Below are 22,508 nucleotides of genomic sequence, written 5' to 3'. Positions count from 1 at the left end.
TTTGATTTTATTTGTTTCTTTCATGTTTTCTTTTGGTTTTTTCTTCTTTTTTCCTACACATATGTACTTTTTCATATATATCAGGTATACAACAACAACAACAACAAGTCTTCAATCTCAAATAAGTTGGGGCACGCTATAGCTGAAACCCACAAGATTTCAAAACGAGAGAAGTCCACTTTTCAACCTTCAACTTGCTACTTGGTTTAATATTCAACCTCGAACTTTAAAACCAGTTACTATACACCCTAAACTTTCAATACCGTTCATAATTCAACCATGGGCGTGTGTAAAGCCGGTTTTCGCTGACGCATCTGGTTTTGACCGAGTTGACTTCGCCATCAACATAGCCATGTCACTCAGGGTCACACATGAGCCAAATTAACAGAGTGTCCAAGGGCTAAACTGCAAAATCACACTCCAACCAGCGTGTAAAGAAGCCGATTGGCGCTCCTCCAGGCCGTCCCGCCTCCGTGTCGATGACGCGGAGCAGCCAACGGCCACCTCCGCCGCGGAAGTCCGGGATCAAGAGCACTTGTACCTCAAACAGGCAGCACCCTAGCGCCTTTCTGGTCCCTCCTGGTGAAATACGACAAGATGGCGACACCCTCGACGCTCCCCCTGACCTGAGAGATCGAGAAGCCAGCCGCGTGCATGACACGGTTGATGCTGGGGTCGTCGAGGATGGAGACGACAAGCTGCTCCACCCCTTCCTCGGTAGTGCAGCGGGCATGGTGTCGTGCGGGCATTGTTCTGGTGCGGCCATGTGATGAATAGTGGGTCATCATTGTGCGAGTGCTGGCTCTGCTCTATCGCTTCCGGTGGTCTTTTATCGGGAGCGCGAACTGGTTGCAGGAGGTGCAACTCCCACTTCCTGTTGCCGATTCATTCGGCTACTGCTCGTTGTACTGCTCATCCCACGCAGTCGCTTGCTGGGAAGAAAGGCAGCACGAGCACACACGACAGGATACACAGGAGCACACACATACCAGTAGAGCAAGCATGGGGGTACGCATGGCAGCGGAGCAAGCCCGGGGGTTCCCCTTGTTCACCAGTGCACGAGCATGCATGGTGGCCATTGTTGTTGTTGCCGCCGCCAGCGGGAGAGAGAGGACAGGGCAAAAAAAATGTCAAAACAGAGAGGGGTAAAAAATCTGACGTGGTTCTGCCCGGTCAGCAGTGAAGCAGTCAAAACCGCTCTAGTGAATCAAAATCGGGTGGAGGGTTGATTCTTGGCCCGGATGGTTAGTTCGAGGTGTAAAATGACCGGTTTTAAAGTTGAGGGTTGAACCTTAAACCGAGTGGTAAGTTTAGGTTGTAAAGTGGACTTCTCTCTTTCAAAACAAATTCATGGTTTTGGCACGTTGATAATTAGCTTTCACTCACCTCTCTCCATGGCTAGTCTTTGATGATATTTCAGTCATTTAGGTCTCTCTTTACGGACTCCTCATATGTCAAGACACCCAGCCTCTCTTGACATTATCAACACGTTTTAACCATCTGCCCTACATTGGAGCTTCTGGAGGCCTGTTGTATATGCCCAAACCATCTCATATGATGTTGGACAAGCTTCTCTCCAATCGATGCTACCCCAACTCACTCTTGTATATCATTATTTCGGACCCGGTCCTTTCTTGTGTAGTAACACATCCATCTCAACATGCACATCTCCAGTGTTGGACATGTCGCCTCGGTCAACACCCAGCAACATACAACATTGTGGGTCAAATCACCATCATTCTGCAAACATTGACCCCAAATACTGAAAGGTGTCCTTATGAGGTACCACTTGCTTTTCAAAGGTAACCTCCTCCTCCGCGTGCCTAGTAGTACTGAAACCGCACCTCATGTACCCAGTTTTATTTCTACTTAGTTTGAAACCTTTCGATTCTAAAGTTTGTCTACATAGCTCTAACTTTCTATTACCCCCCGGTCGAATATCATTGACTAGCACCACATCATCCCCAAAGAGCATACATCATGGGATATGTCCTTGTATATACCTTGTGACCTCATCCATCACCAAAGAAAAAAATATAAGAGCTCAGAGCTGACCCTTTGTGTAGTACTATTCTAATCAAGAAGTCATCAGTGTCGCCATCACTTGTTCGAACACTTGTCACAACATTATCGTACACGTCCTTCATGAGGGTAATGTACTTTCTTGGGACTTTGTGTTTCTCCCAATAACACCACTTGACATTCCGCAACATCTTATCGTAGGCCTTCTTCAAGTTAATGAACATCATCGGTAGGTCCTTCTTTTGCTCCATGCATTTCTCCATAAGTTGTCGTATAAAGAAAATGTCTTCCATGGTCGACCTCCCGGACATGAAATCAGTTTGATATTTGGTCACATTTGTCATTTTTTAAGCGGTGCCCATTCAGTCATAGCTTCACTGTATGGCTCATCAGCTTAATTCTATATTAGTACAAATTTGAACATCCCTCTTGTTCTTAAAGTTTGGTACTAATATACTCTGCCTCCATTCTTTTAGCATCTTGTTTCCTGAGAAATGATGTTGAAAATCTTAGTTAGCCAAACTATCACTATGTCTCAAAAACCTCTCCACACCTCGATGGGGATACAAGCAAGGCCCATCGCCTTGCCTCCTTTCATCATTTTCAATGCCTCCCTGGTCTTAGATTTCTGGATTCGTCGCACAAAACGCATGCTGGTATCATCAAAGGAATCCTTCGACCCAATGGTAGAGTTACCCATTCTCTTCATTGACAATTTTTTTGAAGTACTCCCGCCATCTATGCTTAATCTCCTCATCCTTCACCAGGAACTGAACTGCTTCGTCATCCTTGATGCATTTGACCTAGTTGACATTCCTCGTCTTCCTCTCTTGGATCTTGGGTATCTTATAAACATCTCTTTTCACCTTTCTTCATGTATAAGTGCTGGTAGAGGTCCTCATATGCCTGACCATTTGCTTCACCCCACAACTCTCTTTGTGGCCTTTTTGTCACCTTGTATTTCCCTATGTTGTCTACACTTCTATCCCGGTGTAGGCGTATGAAGCAGTCCTTCTTCTCCTTAATAGCCTTTTGGACATCATCGTTCTTCCACTAGGTATCTTTAGCTTTGCTTCTACTTCGCCTGGTCACTCCAAACTCATCTAAAGCCACCTTACAAATGCAAGTCACCTATTCATCCACATATTGTTTGCATCCCCTCCTTCCTCCCAAGGGCCCTCCTTAATGTCCCTCTCTTTGAAAGCCTAATTTGCCTCCACCTTGAGCTTTCCCCACTTTGTTCTAGCGATTTTGTTGTGCTTTATCTCACTGGACATGAATCTGAAAGCGGAAATTAGCCACCACAGGCTTATGTTGAGAGACAACACTCTCTCCATGTATCACCTTACGATTTAGGCAAGCACGCTTCTCTTCTCTTCCCAAGAGGACGAACTCAGTCTGGCTAGAGTGTTGACCAATACTAAAAGTCACCAAATGTGATTCTCTATTTCTAAAGAGGGTGTTAGCTACGATCATGTCAAAGGCTAGAGCGAACCTTGAGACATCTACTCCTTGAATACATTATTAACATTTTTTTAAATATATGTTTTAATGTCTACCATTCTTTTCATATACATTATACATTTTTGTATACAGTATAATTTTTGCTAAACGTTCAAAAATTTCTAAATACATCATTAACAAAAAAATTCAAATAAATGTTTTGATGTCTACATTTTATATACATACTCCCTCAGTCCCAAAATAAGTGTCTCAACTTTGTACTAACTTTAGTACAAAGTCGTACTAAGGTTGGGACACTTATTCTGGGATGGAGAGAGTATTATAGATTATTGTATATGACAGGAACTTTTTTATACATGTTTAACTATACGTTCTACATTTTTCATACACAATAAAAAATTGTAAACGTTTTCAAATACATGATTATTTCTGTCGAATAAATGTTTTGTTGTCCCAAAAATAATACATATTTAATATTTTTCCTTTACGTTGGTAACATTTCTTTATGCATTTAAAAAATTAAATACATGATTACCTTTTTTCAAATATATGTGTTGATGTCTACTGATTTTCATACACATTGTGATTTTTCGTATACACCTGAAACATTTTTTATACACGTTAAGCATTTTTTAAATGCATGATTAACATCATTTTTTATACACGTTAAGCATTTTTTAAATGCATGATTAACATTTTGAACCACATGTTTTTGAACAATTTTTTGAATATTTGTGAAACATTTTTAAATACACTTTCAATCATTTTTTTAGTGCTATCAACAATTTGTGAAACTATGCTAACAAATTTTACACCGCACTTACATTTCCTAAATTCTTAATTAACATTTTTTCAAATATATATTTTGATGCCTCCTTTCTTTTTCATACAGATTGTACATATTTCAGATACACTGGAAACACTTTTTTTGCATGTTTAATATTTTTAATGCATGATTAATGTTTTTTCATATATATTTTTGTGAACCTTTTTTGGATATGTGTTAAAATAATTCAAATTCATGGTTTTATTTTTTTAGAAGTATTTTAAGTTTCAAAATACGAACAAAAGAAGAAGAAAAACTAACTAACCTACACACGCCTGAGCTTAGGCCTTGATCACGAGATGTGGGTCACCTGGCCCATGTACGAGTGTTGCGGGGAGGGCGGCTTCCAACTTGGTATAAGCGAGGTATAGACTCGCCCCCTCTAGAGGAGCGGGCGAGGCGCTCGACACGGGATGGGAGTTGCCTAGTGAGGTTCACCGGTGTTTTTTTTTGCGGTTCCTTGATTATTTTTCTTTCATCTTATTTTCTTCATTTTTAAGTATCAATTAGTTTGGTGGAGAAAGCACGTGTCAGTGTTAGTTAGGAGCGCATACACATAGAAAGCATAGGTAATACTAGTTGAAAGCATAGGTTAGTCCACATAGAGAGCACATGGTAGTTCTAGTTGGGAGCACACCCATGTAAGGAGTATATGTTGGTGCTACTTGGCAGCACACAACATGTTAGTGCTAATTGGGAGCACAAATGTGTATCACTAGCAGAGGCGAGAGGGTTGGGCATGGTCGGTCTTGTCGGTCATGGCGGCTGGCAGCGGCGCTCGAGACTTGTGGGTGATGATGTTACAACATGGAATACAACCTAGGAGGGGAGGGGAAAGAGGGTTTATTGTTTTCTTCTTGTTTTTCATGTCCTCCTAGAATTGGAGGAGTTGTTGCCAACGGCCTTCGGCAAACTGAGCCCGTGCGAGCAACTCTTCTCGGTCCCTAGTGACCTTCTTGGCCGACCTGGCAAGCCTCTCCCGAATTCGTCGTGGCACGGGCTATCAAGTGATTGTTGAGGACATTCTCGTCTTAGGGACCAAACTCGCTGTCTGGCTCCCCCTCGTGTAGTGACACTTTGGGTAGAAGGCTCTTGGGGGCATTGCCGTTGTTTTCGTTGGCGTCGTCATTGTTGTTCGCGTTGTTCTGGCCATCGCCATCGCCATTGCCACCGCCATTGCGTTTGATGTATCCACCATGTAGATATCATAGAGGTCTCGTTCCACTTGCATGAGGGCACAATGGCTGGTGGTCGACTATCAGCTGGCTCGCTGATCTCCTCTTCCACATCATCGACCTTGTCAGTGGTTCCTTAGAGGACATCGGTAAGATCTTCGATGTTAGCCACAAGATGGGTGGTGGGTGGGTCAAAAAAATCGACTCCCACCGGGAGTTACACGATCCGATCTGACACCAAGATCGAGAAATCCAATTTAGCGAGCTCTTGAATCCTATCAAACATCAAGTCTAGGATAAGTTCCTCACACTCCTGTCGGTCCTGATCTGATATTGGGCTCAGAGGAAGCGCCTTCGGGATCCAATCTGACATCGATCGGGTAAAGATTTCTCCTACTCCTCTCGGGCCAGATTCATACATCGTGCTGAGGGGAAGTGGTTTGGGGACTTGATCTAACATCGATCCCGGCACAAGTTTCTCACGTTCTTCTGGGGATGGGTCTGACATCGTGCCCAAGGAGAGTGGCTTTGGGATCCAATCTAACATCAATCCCGGCACAGGTTTATCACGCTCTTCTAGGGCCTGGTCTCACATCGGGCCCGGGGTGAGCGCTCATGCTCCTCCTGGATTTGGCGAGAAACAAACCCGTGAAGACCAGCTCTCTGCGGAGATCCGCGGCGTACTCCTTGTTGTGGAATCTCACTATCTGGTCTGGAGCGAAGGATTTGACCTAGCAGAGATGGCCGGTTGAGTTGACGACAAGGGTGACACCGCCAAAGATGAACATCTGCCCTAGCGGAAAGATCGTGTCAGAGCCGATCTGAGCATTGATTCGAACTCCCATTGAAGTGTGACAATCACCTAGCACGACTTCTATGGGCCACCACCATCAGAGCTAAATCCAACAGATTCCTCGGTATGGTATCCTAAGCTAGATGCCTTAGGATGATGATAACAAGGGCACAAAGTTTACCAGGTTCAAGCTCTCCTGAGGAGATAAAACACTGTGTCCTGCTTTGTGCTTCATTGGGTTGGAGTGTATCAAGAGTACACAGTACCGAGAGATTTTTGTCTTTCTATCTACGAGCCTGCCCCGACTTATATAGCATACCCTCGGGGGGGGGGGCTAGTCGGCTATGTACAAAGAGGTAGATTCCTCCACAAATCCAACTCCTTATATTGTATATCAAGTCTTCTGGAGTCTTGCTGTTATCCACCACGGCCTACCCGAAGTGGCCTAGATCATGCATAACCAACAAGGGGTCCTCAACCCGGTTCACCGGGCCGGGAGTTGACATGGTGAGAGGCCCCTTAGCCGGGACACCGTCCGATAGATCTAATGGAATCTTGAGAGTACAGTTCAGTACTCGCCTTACTTTATCATTATTTTCTGATCTAGATTGTTAAAAATCAGATGATAGCATTTTGAAAATATGTTTGTTAAAGGACAACGTTAGCTGATTATCCCAAAGACAGTGGTCTAGGCAGGGATATTAATGTCATTGTTAAGGTATATTTTGCTTCCGTTATGAGTTGTATCTTGGTCGCAAAACCCTTGTAATGAATTCATTCGTTAAATTTAACTCCTCGGATTTGTTGTAGATATGTTGTTGTTACATCTTTCGTGAATTGTGTTGTCATACCTACCTGTCCACCCATACAGCGTGTATGTTGTGACATGCATGTTGTGTTTGGTGGGCGTCCCAAGGTTGATATTATGTGGATGCTAGTGGATGTGAGAGATCTGCATAAACCCGGTCTTAGGGTGTTATAGCCACATGACGTGGATAGACTACGTCGATATTTCCCCAAAGAGGAAGGGATAATGCAGCACATACGGTAAGTGTTTCCCTCAGTTGTGAAACCAAGGTATTAATCCAGTAGGAGAACCAAGCAACAATATGTAAATGGTACCTGCACACAAAGAAAAAAATACTTGCAACCCGACGCGTAAGAGGGGTTATCAATCCCTCCTCGGTAAAAAGATAAATTATTTTGTATGAGATTGGATAAATAGATTCTGAATAAAACACGAAATAAAATAAGTAAAGAAAAGTGCAGCAAGGTATTTTTTGGTTTTTGGAATAATAGTCGGAAAACAAATACGATAAAGATAGATCTGAAAGCAATATGATAGAAGATAGTCCCGTGGTCCGGAGATTTCACTAGTGGCTTCTCTCGAGAAAATAGCACACGGTGGGTAAACAAATTACTGTTGGGCAATTGATATAAGAACAAATAATTATGACGATATCCAAGGCAATGATCATGAATATAGGCATCACGTCCAAGATTAGTAGACTGAATCCTGCCTGCATATACTACTATTACTCCACACATCCACCGTTATCCAACATGCATCTAGTGTATTAAGTTCATGGAGAAACGGAGTAATGCAATAAAAACGATGCCATGATGTAGACAAGATCTATTCATGTAGGAATAGACCCCATCTTTTTATCCTTAATAGCAGCGATACATGCGTGCCTCACTACCCCTTCTGTCACTGGGTGAGGACACCGCAAGATCGAACCCATCACAAAGCACCTCCAATTGCAAGAAAAATCAATCCAGTTGGCCTAACTAAACCAAAGATTCGGAGAAGAAATACGAGGCTATAAATAATCATGCATATAATAGATCAAAGAAGACTCAAATAATATTCATGGATATAGATCTGATCATAAACTCGAACTTCATCGGATCCCAACAAACACACCACAAAAAAGTCATTATATCAAATAGATCTCCAAGAGACCATTGTATTGAGAATCAAAAAGAGAGAAGAAGCCATCTAGCTACTGCCTACGGACCCGTAGGTCTATGGTGAACTACTAACGCAGCATCGGAGGAGCACCAATGAGGATGATGAACCCCTTCGTGATCGTGTTCCCCTCCGGCAAGGTGCCGTAATAGGGCTCTAGATTGGATCTCGTGGTTCTAGAACTTGCGCGGCTGGAATTGTGTTTCGTCGACTCCCCTAGGGTTTCTAGAATATTTGGGTATTTATAGAGCTGAGAGGTGGTGGAGGAGACCCCCTTGGCCCCACAACCCATCAGGGCGCGCCAGGGGCCTCTGGCGTGCCCTGGTGTCTTGTGGGCCCCATGGGCCTCCCCTCTGGTGCTTCCTTGGCTCCCAAGTTGTCTTCTGGTACAAAAAACCTCCAAAAAGTTTCGCTGCATTTGGACTCCGTTTGATAGGGATATTCCGTGAAGTAAAAAACAAGCAAAAAACAGCAACTGGTACTGGGCACTATGTCAATAGGTTAGTCCCAAAAATTAATATAAAGTTGCTATAAAATGATTGTAAAACATTCAAAAATGATAATATAACGCATGGAACAATAAAAAATTATAGATCCGTTGGAGATGTATCACCACATTAACCCAGTCTTCTTAAGTTTGACGTCTAAGTTATTCCAAATTTGAGTTGAGGGTGAAACGAATCCATTAGAGTGGATTTGTGGGTGATTTCTATACTTCTTTCCTTAACTGGTGAACGATTTCACCAGGATGGCGCGTTCATGCAAGGAATAGTGAGTGAGCGCGAGCATACTGCGCGGTTGCGGGCCAATCCACTATAGTTTGTTTGGATTTTTTATCCATATACTTCAAATAATGAGACATGGTAAAACAATCTTAAATATGAAAAAATACTATTAAAATGGCTACCTTGGTGTGTACACATGTTCATCTCGTATTTAAAAAAGGTATGTTTGCCTATTTAGAAAATGTTTGCCACATACTTGAAAAATGTTTGCCACATATTTAAAAAATGTGTGTGTATTGTAAAAGTGTTCTTTTTTGTGTGTTGAAAAAAAATCGCCATGTGTTTAAAAATGTTTATTGCGTACATGAAAATGTGTGTGTATTGTAAAAGTGTTCTTTGTGTATTGAAAAAAATCACCATGTGTTTAAAAATTATTCATCTTATATTTGAAAAATGTATGTCGCATATTTGAAAAGTATTTGCCACATACTTGAAAAATGTGCGCGTAGTGTAAAAGTGTTCTTTGTGTATTAAAAAAATCACCATGTGTATAAAAATGTTTATTGCGTATTAAAAAATGTCGTTGCATTTTTAGAAAGGACCCTGATAAGTGCCACAAGTGTAGCACAAATACATGGCAACTTCGAACGTCTTTTATGGCAAATTTAGTGGCGCAAGGATGGCAACTTTAGTTCTCAAGCATGATAACTTTCTTTCAGATGGCAAGTTTTAGTTTTTTTGGGGTTTATTTTTTCCTTTTCGGATGGCAACTTTAGTTATAAAAAAATTAGGGCCGGGGTGCTTCGTGCCATACGTGTGTCACTTTCCATGATTTAGAAATAGACATTGGGGAGTCCTCTCACGTCACCAGCACATATAGTAACCTGACATCGTTGTACTTCTTTAAAATATAATTCTTCTAGCATTATTGTTGGAAATGAAAAGTGCTTACCAATTGTTGCTACCAGCACCCTTGATTTTTTTTGTTGCTACCAGTTCTACCACACTACATCCATATAACTTCAACTTCACAATGTTCTCACTTCTCCTTCTATTGTTAGGAACTTGGATTCTATACACCAAGTCACTTATTAAGAATTGCTCTCTAGTCCTTTCTACCAGTGGGATCTTGATACGTCTCAAACGTATCTATAATTTTTTATTGTTCCATTCTGTTCCATTCTGTTATATCATTTTTGGATGTTCTACAATAATTTTATAGTCATTTTATATCATTTTTGGTACTAACCTATTGACATAGTGCCAAGTGCCAGTTGCTGTTTTCTGCTTGTTTTTTACATCACAGGAAATCAATACCAAACGGAGTCCAAATGCAGCGAAACTTTTTGTGGAATTTTTATGGACCAGAAGACATCCAATGGGCCGGAGAAGCACCTGGGGGTCCCCCGAAGAGGGCACAACCCACCTGGGTGCGCCTGGCCCCCAGGCACGCCCAGGTGGGCTGTGCCCACCTCGGTGGCCTCCCGCACCGCCTCTTTGCTCTATAAATACCCCAATATTCCAGAAACCCTAGGGGAGTCAACGAAAATCAATTCCAGCCGCTGCAAGTTCCAGAACCACTAGATCCAATCTGCACACCATCATGGAGGGGTTCATCATCCTCATTGGCGCCTCCCCGATGATGCGTGAGTAGTTCGTTGTAGACCTACGGGTCTGCAGTTAGTAGCTAAATGGCTTCCTCTTTCTTTCTCTTTTGATTCTCAATACAATGATCTCCTGGAGATCTAATGTAACTATTTTTGTGGTGTGTTTGTTGGGATCCAATGAACTTTGACTTTATGATCAGATCTATCTTTTTATCCATGAAAGTTATTTGAGTCTTCTTTGATCTCTTATATGCATGATTACTTATAGCCTCGTATTTCTTCTTCGAATCTTTGGTTTAGTTAGGCCAACTAGATCGAATTTTCTTGCCATGGGAAGAGGTGCTTTGTGATGGGTTCGATCTTACGGTGCTTGATCCCAGTGACAGAAGGGGAACCGATACGTATGTATCGTTGCTATTAAGGATAACAAGATGGGGTCTATTTCTACATAAATAGATCTTGTCTACATCATGTCATCGTTCTTATTGCATTATTCCGTTTCTCCGTGAACTTAATACACTAGATGCATGCTGGATAGCGGTCGATGTGTGGAGTAATAGCAGTAGATGCATGCAGGAGTCGGTCTACTAATGTTGGGCGTGATGCCTATATAATGATCATTGCCTGGATATCGTCATAATTATTTGAAGTTCTATCAATTGCCCAACAGTAATTTGTTTACCCACCATATGGTATTTGATGACCCACAAGTGTAGGGGATCTATCGTAGTCCCTTCGATAAGTAAGAGTGTCGAACCCAACGAGGAGCAGAAGGAAATGACAAGCGGTTTTCAGTAAGGTATTCTCTGCAAGCACTGAAATTATCGGTAACAAATAGTTCTATGATAAGGTAATTTGCAACGAGTAGCAAGTAATGAAAGTAAACAAGGTGAAGCAAGATGGCCCAATCCTTTTTGTAGCAAAGGACAAGCCTGAACAAACTCTTATATAGAGAAAAGCGCTCCCAAGGACACATGGGAATTATCGTCAAGCTAGTTTTCATCACGCTCATATGATTCGCGTTTGTTACTTTGATAATTTGGTATGTGGGTGAACCGGTGCTTGGGTTGCTGCCCTTCCTTGGACAAGCATCCCACTTATGATTAACCCCTATTGCAAGCATCCGCAACTACAAAATAAGTATTAAGGTAAACCTAACCATAGCATGAAACATATGGATCCAAATCATCCCCTTACGAAGCAACGCATAAACTAGGGTTTAAGCTTCTGTCACTCTAGCAACCCACCATCTACTTATTACTTCCCAATTCCTTCCTCTAGGCCCAAATAATGGTGCAGTGTCATGTAGTTGACGTTCACATCACACCACTAGAGAAAAGACAACATACATCTCATCAAAATATCGAACGAATACCAAATTCACATGACTACTTATAGCAAGACTTCTCCCATGTCCTCAGGAACAAACGTAACTACTCACAAATCATATTCATGTTCATAATCAGAGGGGTACTAATATGCATAAAGGATCTGAACATATGATCTTTCACCAAATAAACCAACTAGCATCAACTACAAGGAGTAATCAACACTACTAGCAACCCACAGGGTACCAATCTGAGGTTTTGAGACAAAGATTGGATACAAGAGATGAACTAGGGTTTTAGAGGAGATGGTGCTGGTGAAGATGTTGATGGAGATTGACCCCCTCCTGATGAGACGATCGTTGGTGATGACGATGGCGATGATTTCCCCCTCCCGGAGGGATGTTTCCCCGGCAGAACAACTCCGCCGGAGCCCTAGATTGGTTCCGCCTTGTGGCGGCGGTGTTTCGTCCTAAAAGCTTGCTTATGATTTTTTCCAGGGTGAAAGACTTCATATAGCAGAATATGGGCACCGGAGGCCTGCCAGGGGGCCCACGAGGCAGGGGGGCGCGCCCAGGGGGTAGGGCGCGCCCCCACCGTCGTGGATGGCGGGTGGCCCCCCTCTGGTTGATTCTTTCTCCAGTATTTTATATTAATTCCAAAACTGCCTCCGTGAAGTTTCAGGACTTTTGGAGCTGTGCAGAATAGGTCTCTAATATTTGCTCCTTTCCCAGCCCAGAATTCCAGCTGCCGGCATTCTCCCTCTTCGTGTAAACCTTGTAAAATAAGATAGAAAAGGCATAAGTATTGTGACATAACGTGTAATAACAGCCCATAATGCAATAAATATCGATATAAAAGCATGATGCAAAATGGACGTATCAACTCCCCCAAGCTTAGACCTCGCTTGTCCTCAAGCGGAAGCCGATAAGAAAAATATGTCCACAAGTTTAGAGATAGAGGTGTCGATAAAATAAAATACGGACATGAGGGCATCATGATCATTCTTATAACAACAACATATATAAATATTGTCATATGATTTCTTATGCTCAAGTAATAATCTATTCACAATGTAAAGTACGAATCAGAAACTTCATTGAGAACCAACAAACTATAATCTCGGTCATTGAAGCAATTGCAATTTATCACAACATCGGAAAGAGTCAATATAAGAACTTTTCAGCAAGTCCACATACTCAACTATCATTTAGTCTTTCATAATTGCTAACACTCACGCAATACTTATGGGTATGGAGTTTTAATCGGACACAGAGAAAGATAGGGGCTTATAGTGTTGCCTCCCAACCTTTTACCTCAAGGGTAATGTCAACAATAATAGTTCATGCTAACTTACATCCAATTGGATATATATATATATCAGGATCTTTCCAACACAATGTGCTTGCCAAAGGATAAAATGTAAAAAGGAAAGGTGAAGATCACCATGACTCTTGTATAAGGTTTAAGACAAAAGTAAAAGATAGGCCCTTCGCAGAGGGAAGCAGAGGTTGTCATGTGCTTTTATGGTTGGATGCACGAAATCTTAATGCAAAAGAACGTCACTTTATATTGCCACTTGTGATATGGACCTTTATTATGCAGTCTATCGCTTTTATTTCTTCCATATCACAAGATCGTATAAAGCTTATTTTCTCCACACTAATAAATCATACATATTTAGAGAGCAATTTTTATTGCATACAATAATGACAACTTACTTGAAGGATCTTACTCAATCCATAGGTAGATATGGTGGACTCTCATGGCAAAACTGGGTTTAAGGATATTTGGAAGCACAAGTAGTATCTCTACTTGGTGCAAAGAATTTGGCTAGCAATGAGGGGGCAAGGCAAGCTCAACATGTTGGATGATCCATGACAATATACTTTATTTCGGATATAAGAAAACATAACCCATTACGTTGCCTTCCTTGTCCAACATCAACTCTTTAGCATGCCATACTTTAATGAGTGCTCACAATCATAAAAGATGTCCAAGATAGTGTATTTATATGTGAAAACCTCTCTTTCTTTATTACTTCCTATTAATTGCAACGATGACCAAAACTATGTTTGTCAACTCTCAACAACTTTTATTTATCATACTCTTTATATGTGAAGTCATTACTCTCCATAAGATCAATATGATCTCTTTATTTCTTTTTATTCTTTTCTTTTCCTTTTATTCCCTCACGATCATAGCAAGATAATCAAGCCCTTGACTCAACACTAATCTTTATTATATATAGCTCACATACTCGATTACATAGAAGGATCCTAAAGCAAAACTCAAAACTAAATCATACTAAAACTTTATTCTACTAGATCAAGATATTACTAAAAGGATCGAACTAAGAAAAATGGTAAAGATAGGAGTGTGATGGTGATACGATACCGGGGCACCTCCCCCAAGCTTGGCAGTTGCCAAGGGGAGTGCCCATATCCATGTAATTATGTCTCCTTCTTCGGAGGTGGTGATGATGGAGTTGTTGACGATGACAATTGTGCCTTCAACTTCTTCATACTGTAATTGAGAAGAGCAATTTCCTCCTTTAAATCATCGACCTCCGATTCCAACTTCAAGATCTTGTCACATAAATCTCCTTTGTTTTTCTGCCGAAAACGAGAAGGAATAAATCGGTTATTAGACCGTTTAGCCCTCTTAGGAAGACTAGACTTCTTGAACTTCACGTGCATATCCCCAGGTTGAGGTAGAGGGACACCTCCTCCTCCGAACTTGAATCATTGATCCTCATCAAATGAGCATCCTCCTCATCATCCGTAGTTCAACCACAAGGAGATAGATCCCCATAGGTCTTTGGGTCAGCAACGAGATGTGAGACATAGCTCTCTCCGTCGGAATCTTGAGATGACATCTTGCTCCAATCCTGCTACAGAAACAGCTCGAAACAAAAACAGAGGATATTTACGTGGTACAGTGGTCAAAACCTTCGGGAGATTATATAATGAATTTTTACCGACCAAAAGAAGTATCGTGCAAGAAAACGGAGTCCGGAGAGCACACGAGGTGCCCATGAGGCAGGGGGCGCGCCCAGGGGGGTAGGGCGCGCCCTCCACCCTCGTGGACGCCGCATGTCCTTCCCGGACTACTTCTTATTTTCCTATTTTCTTAAATATTCCAAAACGGAGAAAAATTGCCATTAGAACTATTTTGGAGTCGGTTTACCTACCGTACCTCATGCCTATTCCTTTTCAGAGTCTGAAACGTTCTGGAAAGTGTCCCTTATATATTCCTCCGGGGTTACGGTTTCAATAACATTAGTTTCAACATTTATTGGATTACCTAAGATATAATTTTTGATTCTTTGACCGTTCACCACCTACGGATTTGTGCCTTCGAAGTTGTTGATTTTTATGGCACCGGAACGATAGACCTCCTCGATAACGTAAGGACCTTCCCATTTAGAGAGAAGTTTTCCTGCAAAAAATCTTAAACGAGAGTTGAATAGCAACACATAATCACCTACATTAAACTCACGCTTTTGTATCCTTTTGTCATGCCATCTTTTAACTTTTTCTTTGAACAGTTTGGCATTCTCATAGGCCTGGGTTCTCCATTCATCAAGTGAGCTAATGTCAAATAACCTCTTCTCACCGGCAAGTTTGAAATCATAATTGAGCTCTTTAATGGCCCAATATGCCTTATGTTCTAGTTCGAGAGGTAAGTGACATGCTTTTCCATAAACCATTTTATACGGAGACATACCCATAGGATTTTTATATGCAGTTCTATAGGCCCATAATGCATCATCAAGTTTCTTGGACCAATTCTTTCTAGATCTATTAACGGTCTTTTGCAAAATTAACTTGATCTCTCTATTACTCAATTCTACTTGACCACTGGACTGTGGGTGATATGGAGATGCAATTCTATGATTAACATCAGACTTAGCAAGCATTTTACGAAAGGCACCATGAATAAAATGTGAACCACCATCAGTCATTAAATATCTGGGGACTCCAAACCTCGGAAAAAATAACTTCTTTAAGCATCTTAATAGAGGTGTTATGATCAGCATTACTAGTTGGAATAGCTTCTACCCACTTAGTAACGTAATCAACAGCAACTAAAATATGTGTATACCCATTAGAGGAAGGAAACAGTCCCATATAATCAAAGCCCCAAACATCGAATGGTTCAATAACAAGTAAATAGTTCATAGGCATTTCTTGACGTCTGCTAAAATTACCAATTCTTTGACATTCATCACAAGACAAGACAAACTTACGGGCATCTTTGAAGAGAGTAGGCCAATAAAAACCAGATTGCAATACCTTATGTGCAGTTCTATCTCTAGCGTGGTCTCCTCCATAAGCCTCGGAGTGACACTTGCGTAGGATCTGTTCTTGTTCATGCTCAGGTACACAACATCTAATAACACCATCTAGGCCTTCTTTATAAAGGTGTGGGTCATCCCAGAAGTAATGTCTTAAATCATAGAAAAACTTTTCTTTTGCTGGTATGTGAAACTAGGTGGTATAAATTTAGCAACAATGTAATTAGCATAATCAGCATACCATGGAGCAGTACAAGAAGCATTTACGATAGCTAATTGTTCATAAGGGAAGCTATCATCAGTAGGTAGTGGGTCATCAAGAACATTCTCTAACCTAGGCAAGTTGTCTGCAACGGGGTTCTCAGCTCGCCTTTCTATCAATAATATGCAAATCAAATTCTTGTAGTAGGAGAACCCATCTAATGATTCTAGGTTTAGCATCTTTCTTTTCCATAAGATATTTAATAGCAGCATGATCTGTGTGAACAGTTACTTTAGAATCAACAATATAAGGTCTGAACTTATCACAAGCAAATACAACTGCTAAAAATTCTTTTTTAGTAGTAGCATAATTTCTCTGGGCACTGTCTAGAGTTTTACTAACATATTGGATAACATTTAATTTCTTATCAACTCTTTGTCCTAGAACACCACCTACAACATAATCACTAGCATCACACATAATTTCAAAGGGTAAATTCCAATCAGGTGGCTGAACAATAGGTGCAGAAATCAAGGCTTTCTTAAGTATTTCAAATGCTTCTACACAATCATCATCAAAGACAAAAGGAACATCTTTTTGTAAGAGATTAGTCAGAGGCCAAGAAATTTTAGAGAAGTCCTTAATGAACCTCCTATAAAAACCGGCATGACCAAGGAAAGTTCTTTTACCTTTAATGTCCTTGGGACATGACATCTTTTCAATAGCATCAACTTTAGCTTTATCAACTTCAATACCTCTTTTAGAAATTTTATGCCCCAAGACAATACCTTCATTAACCATAAAGTGGCACTTCTCCCAATTCAAGACAAGATTAGTTTCTTCACATCTCTGCAAAACTCGATCAAGATTGCTCAAGCAATCATCAAAAGAAGTTCCATATACGGAGAAATCATCCATGAAAACCTCAACAATCTTTTCACAAAAATCAGAGAATATAGCCATCATGCATCTTTGAAAGGTAGCAGGCGCATTACATAAACCAAAAGGCATACGTCTATAAGCAAAGGTACCGAAAGGACAAGTGAAAGTGGTCTTTTCTTGATCCTCTTTTAACACAGGTATTTGAGAGAAACCAGAATAACCATCTAGAAAGCAAAAATGTGTACGTTCGGATAACCTTTCTAGCATTTGATCAATAAAAGGTAAAGGGTAATGATCTTTTTTAGTAGCTTTATTTAGTTTGCGAAAATCAATTAGAATTCTATAACCTGTAACAATTCTTTGTGGGATCAATTCATCTTTATCATTAGGAACAACAGTAACACCTCCCTTCTTAGGGACACAATGGACATGACTTACCCACTAACTATCAGCAACGGGATAAATTATACCTGCCTCCAGAAGCTTTAGTATTTCTTTTCTTACCACTTCTTTCATCTTAGGATTTAACCGTCGTTGGTGATCAACAACCGGTTTAGCATCTTTCTCCAATTTTATTTTGTGTTGACCTAGAGTGGGACTAATGCCCTTAAGATCATCAAGAGTATATCCAATAGCATCACGGTGCTTCTTCAGAGTTTTCAATAATTTCTTTTCTTCATAATCCGAAAGGTTAGCACTAATAATAACAGGATATATCTTTTTCTCATCAAGATAAGCATATTTAAGAGTATCAGGTAATGGTTTAAGCTCAAACACGGGATCACCCTTAGGTGGAGGAGGATCCCCTAGGATTTCAACAGGCAAGTTGTGTTTCAAAATAGGTCCCTGTTTAAAGAATACTTCATCTATTTCCCTTCTTTCATTCATAAACATATCATTTTCATGGTCTAGCAAATATTGCTCTAAAGGATCATTAGGAGGCACGACAATAGAAGCAAGACCAATAATTTCATCTTTACTAGGCAATTCTTTATCATGGGGTTGTCTACGAAATTTAGCAAAATTAAATTCATGAGACATATCCCCCAAACCAATAGTGACAACATCCTTTTTGCAGTCTATCCTAGCATTAACAGTATTCAAGAAGGGTCTACCAAATATGATGGGACAAAAGCTATCTTGTGGGGAACCATTTACAAGAAAGTCAGCAGGATATTTCACTTTCCCACACAAGACTTCAACATCTCTAACAATCCCAACTGGTGAAATAGTATCTCTATTGGCAAGCTTAATTGTAACATCAATTTCTTCTATCTCAGCAAGTGCAATATCATGCATAATTTCTTTGTATAAGGAATGAGGTATTGCACTTGCACTAGCACCCATATCACATAAGCCATGATAGCAATGATCTCCTATTTTAACAGAAATAACAGGCATGCCTACAACAGGTCTATGTTTATTTTTAGTATCAGGTCTAGCAATTCTAGCAGCTTCATCACAGAAGTAAATAACATGCCCATCAATATTATCAGCCAAGAGATCTTTAACCATAGCAATACTAGGTTCAACTTTAATTTGCTCAGGGGGTGTAGGTGTTCTAGTATTACTCTTACGAACCACAGTTGAAGCTTTAGCATGATCCTTTATTCTAACAGGGAAAGGTGGTTTCTCAATATAAGCAGTAGGAACAATAGGATCAACATTATAAGTGGTAGTCTTTTATTCAACTTTAATAGGTGCAACTACTTTTACTTCAATGGGAGGATTATATTTAAACCACCTCTCCTTAGGGAGATCAACATGAGTAGCAAAGGATTCACAAAAAGAAGCTACTATCACAGAGTCAAGTCCATATTTAGTGCTAAATTCACGGAAAGCATCAGTATCCATAAAAGATTTAACACAATCAAACTTAGGTGTTATACCTGACTCCTTATCTTCGTCGAGATCCCAATCTTCAGAGTTGCGTTTAATTCTTTCCAATAAATCTCATTTGAATTCAATAGTCTTCATCATAAAAGAACCAGTACAAGAAGTATCGAGCATGGAGCGATTATTGAGAGAAAGCCAAGCATAAATTTTTTGAATAATAATTTCTCTTGAGAGCTCATGATTGGGGCATGAATATAACATTGACTTAAGCCTCCCCCAAGCTTGAACTATGCTTTCTCCTTCGCGAGGCCAAAAATTATATACATAATTGCGATCACGATGAACAAGATGCATAGGATAAAACTTTTCGATAAGTAAGAGTGTCGAACCCAACGAGGAGCAGAAGGAAATGACAAGCGGTTTTCAGTAAGGTATTCTCTGCAAGCACTGAAATTATCGGTAAAAGATAGTTTTGTGATAAGGTAATTTGTAACGAGTAGCAAGTAATGAAAGTAAACAAGGTGTAGCAAGATGGCACAATCCTTTTTGTAGCAAAGGACAAGCCTGGACAAACTCTTATATAGAGAAAAGCGCTCCCGAGGACACATGGGAATTATCGTCAAGCTAGTTTTCATCACGCTCATATGATTCGCGTTCGTTACTTTGATAATTTGGTATGTGGGTGAACCGGTGCTTGGGTTGCTGCCCTTCCTTGGACAAGCATCCCACTTATGATTAACCCCTATTGCAAGCATCCGCAACTACAAAATAAGTATTAAGGTAAACCTAACCATAGCATGAAACATATGGATCCAAATCATCCCCTTACGAAGCAACGCATAAACTAGGGTTTAAGCTTCTGTCACTCTAGCAACCCATCATCTACTTATTACTTCCCAATGCCTTCCTCTAGGCCCAAATAATGGTGAAGTGTCATGTAGTCAACGTTCACATAACACCACTAGAGAAAAGACGACATACATCTCATCAAAATATCGAACGAATACCAAATTCACATGACTACTTATAGCAAGACTTCTCCCATGTCCTCAGGAACAAATGTAACTACTCACAAATCATATTCATGTTCATAATCAGAGGGGTATTAATATGCATAAAGGATCTGAACATATGATCTTCCACCAAATAAAGCAACTAGCATCAACTACAAGGAGTAATCAACACTACTAGCAACCCACAGGTACCAATCTGAGGTTTTGAGACAAAGATTGGATACAAGAGATGAACTAGGGTTTTAGAGGAGATGGTGCTGGTGAAGATGTTGATGGAGATTGACCCCCTCCTGATGAGAGGATCGTTGGTGATGACGATGGCGATGATTTCCCCCTCCCGGAGGGATGTTTCCCCGGCAGAACAGCTCCGCCGGAGCCCTAGATTGGTTCCGCCAAGGTTCCACCTCGTGGCGGGGCTGTTTCGTCCCGAAAGCTTGCTTATGATTTTTCCAGGGTGAAAGACTTCATATAGCAGAAGATGGGCACCGGAGGCCTGCCAGGGGGCCCACAAGGCAGGGGGTGCGCCCAGGGGGTAGGGCGCGCCCCCCACCCTCGTGGATGGTGGGTGGCCCCCTCTGGTTGATTCTTTCTCCAGTATTTTTTTATTAATTCCAAAAACTGCCTCCATGAAGTTTCAGGACTTTTGGAGCTGTGCAGAATAGGTCTCTAATATTTGCTCCTTTTCCAGCCCAGAATTCCAGCTGGCGGCATTCTCCCTCTTCATGTAAACCTTGTAAAATAAGAGAGAAAAGGCATAAGTATTGTGACATAACATGTAATAACAACCCATAATGCAATAATATCGATATAAAAGCATGATGCAAAATGGACGTATCAGTATTTTTCTCGAGAGAGCCACTAGTGAAACCTATGCCCCCAGGTCTCTTCTTTATTATATTTGCCTTCGCAATCTATTTTTATTTGCTTTTATTTTCAGATCTATATTATCCAAAAATACAAAAATAACTTGCTGCATTTTATTTTATTCGAGATCTATTTATCCAATCTACCATATTTTTATCCCGTCTACTTGCAAATTTCAGGCGTCGTTACCCGAAAGGGATTGAAAACCCCTTTAATACGCCGGGTTGCGAGTATTTGTTATTTGTGTGCAGGTGTCGTTCAAGTAGTGTTGCGTGGTTCTCCTACTGGTTCGATAACCACTACTGCAGGATGCCGCTAACACGACACTACAATCAGAGACCCTTCGACAAAACTGTGTGCGATGTCATAATCGCAAACGGTGGTGTAAAATAACCGTCAAAAAAGGTGCAAAACATTTGCGATGGAGGATGCATCAAACACGGTTCAGATTTTAGTTGCGTGTGCGATGCATGGCATACGGTTCATCTCAATTAACTGTTTGCAATGAGGAGGAACAAAAGAAACGGGCAGCCAGATGAAGGCGTGTGCGATATAGAGCATACAGTTCATTGGGATGAACTGTGTGTGATCAGGCAACACAAAAGAAACGGCCAGCCCGATCAAGGTGTGTGCGATGTACAGCATACGGTTCACTCAGATGAACTATTTATGATTAGGCACGAGAACAGAAACGGTTCAATATAACAAGATGTGTGTGATACGTGGCAAACAGGTCTGTAATCAGAAATGTGTGCGAAGACCGATAATAACGCAGACGATTGCTTCTAATAAGACGTATGTGATATGCTCTGTCTAAACAACATCTATTGGCCATTGTGGGACGGGCGGTCATCCGGTTATGCCATAAGGATGTGAAGAGGCATTCCTATCAGCAAGGACTAGCTGTTCCACCAGTAGCTCATGTAAGAAAACTATCAAGTTAAGTGTGCTCAGGATGGAGCAGCCATCAGATGGGTGACTGGATGGGAAGTTTTGTCGATGTTAAATTAGGTGATGGGATGGGTCATTTCGGTCAAATGACCGAAATGCCCCATTCCCTCAACTAATTTAACCTCGAGGTCCTTGTTTTTTATTTATTTTTTCATTTTTAACACATGTTAAAGAAGGTCTACCGCATTACTTTTTGACAATGTGCGATACATGGCATACAGTTGATCCATCCAACCTATTTGTGATGGAATAGGCCGTGTGTGTTGTGGGCAAACGCTTGCTAGTATTCAACCGTTTGGGATTGATGAATTCATCACCAACGGGTTCCCTAGTGTGGTCCGTGTTCATCTGATCATCATCTACTTCTTGTGCTAGCTCGATGCTAAGTTTCCATTAATTGATGACGTTTTATGAACACGCCACCATTTCCCGCCATTTCCTCACCTGTTTCCCGCCACCCTACTATATTGCGCATAGGGGGCGCGCGACGCACGGAGGCGACAAGCGCAGCCTGTAGCACATCCACCTTTTCCAAGCATGCCAACCCACCA

Source organism: Aegilops tauschii, chromosome 5 (assembly GCF_002575655.3).
Source record: "Aegilops tauschii subsp. strangulata cultivar AL8/78 chromosome 5, Aet v6.0, whole genome shotgun sequence".
Classification (NCBI taxonomy): Eukaryota; Viridiplantae; Streptophyta; class Magnoliopsida; order Poales; family Poaceae; genus Aegilops; species Aegilops tauschii.
Note: the sequence above shows the minus strand (reverse complement) of the source record.